General features: G+C 40.0%; 1 long non-coding RNA gene across 1 annotated transcript in view; it reads left to right on the forward strand.

The window, feature by feature from the left end:
* LOC137998944 (uncharacterized) overlaps window positions 1-3,011 on the forward strand; it is a 3,261-nt gene extending 250 nt beyond the window's left edge. The window contains exons 2-3 of the long non-coding RNA XR_011122851.1: window positions 540-629; window positions 2,956-3,011. This is a non-coding gene — a long non-coding RNA (uncharacterized lncRNA). The remainder of the gene's footprint in view (window positions 1-539; window positions 630-2,955) is intronic.
* The last annotated feature ends 332 nt before the right edge of the window (window positions 3,012-3,343 follow it).

Consider the following 3,343-nt stretch of genomic DNA (forward strand, 5'->3'; position numbering starts at 1 on the left):
CCCAGAGAAAACAAAACAATTGTACATGTTAAGTTACATGACTTGAAACGTCGTCCTTTCGAAGATACAAGGCGTTTTATATCACCCGAAATACGCCTGAAAAGTTTCGGGATTTTTGAGAAACGACCCCCAGACCATAACCTGACCATGAATTGCGGGCTCCATTTGAGGCCATCATTGCTGTATCCTGTATCCTTATCCTTCCACACCAAATCAACTTTATAAATTATGGTTTCCCCTTATTATTCGAAAATACTTTGCTGTGACTTTTTGCCATAAACAGCCCAACCGTCTATCGATCTTTTGACACCGTCTTCACGTAAGACAGGGAAGATAAACGACACAGATAACGACGCGAACTCGAAACTTTTCGCCACGGAGACCGCCATCGGCCGCCATTATTTTGGTTGTTGCTTATGGCGGGCCAGCTGATACGCTCACTGAGAGATCTCAAATTGGCGCACGCGCAAACAGAATGCCCCTCTGCTCCCCCAGACCATAACAATGAAGTCATCATTGCTTTATCCTTGTGTTTTCAGAACGACAACGAAAACGGGACCCCTGATCCAGATCAGAAAGCAGAGCAAGTTGTTGTGCAGATAGAGTTACTCAAACCTAAAGATCAGTTTGTAAGTTTGTCCGATGCGCTCAAAGAGAACAAAGAACTCCGCTCAACAAGTTTTACTTGCCACTTTCGTAGGGTTGCTCTTAACTAGTGAAAGGGGCCGCCTCCCCAGTCTCTCCCGTCCCGTTTGTTGCGTTTGTCCATATTTCCTTTTGTAAGAAGAGAACGCTTTAGTTCGGTAATTTATCCGCGAGACTTCTCCCAAGTTGCTACGCTACGCGAGGCTAATACACTTCATGATCATGATAATGCCTTTCAGATAGTACGCCCGAGCTTTGATTGGCTAATTTTGCGGACCCTATTCTTCAGTACGGCCCGCTAAATTTGAAATTTTGGTGCGACATTTTCTAGTAAGTTTTTCATGTTCTTTACGTGAAACAATCTTGTCAAATTGTTTTAATCTTGCAAGCAACCATTTCAAAAAGCCAATAGGATTATTGTCTTTTTCAGATTTTTACACATGCCAATCATTTGTGGCAGTTGAACGTCCCGATGGCCTTCAACTAGTTTCCTTTCCCGCGCGCCTTGTTACCTCAAGAGATATAATAAATATCTTATGAAACACGAAAACGCACTATAGAAGGCGCGGTGCCTTAGGCTCATGCAAATGATGTATCAATCAAACGTTAACACTAATTTGTGCAATAGAAAACCTCCTTATGTCGATGTGTCCGTAATATATGCCATAAAATGTTATCTGCCGTTCTTTTTTTGATCCCCAGTCTCTTTTTCTCGCGCTAAAAATATCTTAGAGGCTTCCACCTCTGTGTTGCTGTTTGTTGATCACTATCTTGGATAATTAATCAGTTGTGCTTGAATGAATTCGAACAAAAGCAGTGCGTGAAGCGACCCCTTTTATAGCGCGTCTTTGTCTTTAACCTCGTTTTCCCGGCCCGTCCTGTAAGTTACGGATCCTCGTTTTTACCTGTTGATTTATGTCGCGTGCGCTTCTTGCTTGGGCAATAAATCAACGGGGAAAAAACTCGGTCCGTACCTCGAACTCGGTTAGTAAGAGTTAGATAATGATTTGTTTACGTACTCCTAGTTTCGTGGATTGTTACCAGGTTATATTAATTTAGTATCACCCAACTAGTGGACTAATGCAAAACCTGCATTTTGATTGGCTACGCTACTAGAGGACTATTGTTAATAGTCCTCGAGTAGCGAAAAGCGTGACGCTTTTTTCATTTTATTCCCAAATAAATTGTTCTTTAACTTGCATTTGCTAACTTTATTATTGCCTTTTTTGTCCGACTAGCTGGGTGATACTAAAACAATTAGACCCTTCGCCCTCAAGGGCCACGGGTCAATAACCCATTCGGCTTCGCCTCATGGGCTATTGACCCGTAGCCCTTGCGGGCTACGTGTCTAATTGTTAATTAGACAGCTTTAAAAAGAAACTTTCATTTATCCTAGCTTTTTTCGTTTGCTGGACCCACATAGATCGGTGAAGATAAGAGGATCTATCTCAATAGACTCTATTCACGATGTCCGCCATGTTGGATCTGCTATTATCATGCAAATTAGCTACACACTTGTGAGGGGGCAAACAACACAAGTTCGAGAGGTTATAACGAACGTCTTAGTCACACAGATGATTTGTTTCACATTCACTGAATGTTTATCACCTAAGTAGTAAAATAGAATGATTGCACAAGTTACTTCGATGTTTTTTTAGTGAAAAATGAGCAGATAACAAAGTAGAAAGTCAAAATGTCAAAGGCAAAGGTATAAAATTATTATAAAAGTTATTTAATTCTAAATTCTAAAATGTACTTTTAGCAATGTTATTTTAATATTTCGACGAGCCGATTTTCCGCAATTTGCCTTTTTTTCAATGTTTGCCCCCCAGCATAACACATGGCAATTTGAAAACCAACATGGCGGCTATCGTGAATTAGGCCTATTGACCGAAGTGGAAAATACCATAATACTCCTTGTTTGTCCACCCAAATTGTGAATAAGCATTGTTTTAAAATTCTCTTGGGACCATAGTAAGTCCCTAGAGAAACAAGAACAATGCTTATTCAAAATTTGGGTAGGGACGTACCTTTTGTTAAACACTATATTTCATTGGCTGTATAGTGAACTTCCTATTGTTTTCTGTGCCAAATCCATTTGTTATCTTTGTTTGTTCTATTGTTTTTTGGCCAATCCTGAAGTCCATTCAATGAGGTACGACACGACTCCAAAATTTGGGGGCAAAACAAAGAGTATTATGGTATTTTCCGCATCGGGCAATTAACAGTATTAATAAGAGCAAGTTTACAACGACATTTTTCAATCTCCGGCGCTTATGTACATTTGCTTGTTTCCTTTTCTCTTTCCAGGGTCTATCAACGATACTTTTTGACAATCCTGCTGTAAAATGTCATTTGGTATGTAAAACTTGCATAAGGAAGTAGGCTTATGTTTAGAGAGCCGTAATCGCCATTTTTTTTGTGAAAACGCAATGTTTGGTCATGAGGCTGTGTCGAAATCTCCAACTACTCTCTTGATAGGGACGAAACATAAGTATGTCGGGCTCTTTGGCCCGATTCAAACGTTGAGCTTTACATGTGCCGAATCTAAGGAAAATGAGAAAAATCTATTGCCTTCGCTCATTTGCATTAGATTCGGAACATGTAAAGTTCGACGTTTGAAACGGGCCTTTGCGACAATATAGCTTGTAGTATCCTTCACAATAAAAAAAAACGGAAAGTTAAAATTCAGTGAATT

The sequence above is a fragment of the Montipora foliosa genome, chromosome 4 (genome assembly GCF_036669935.1).
Source record: "Montipora foliosa isolate CH-2021 chromosome 4, ASM3666993v2, whole genome shotgun sequence".
NCBI classification, from domain to species: domain Eukaryota; kingdom Metazoa; phylum Cnidaria; class Anthozoa; order Scleractinia; family Acroporidae; genus Montipora; species Montipora foliosa.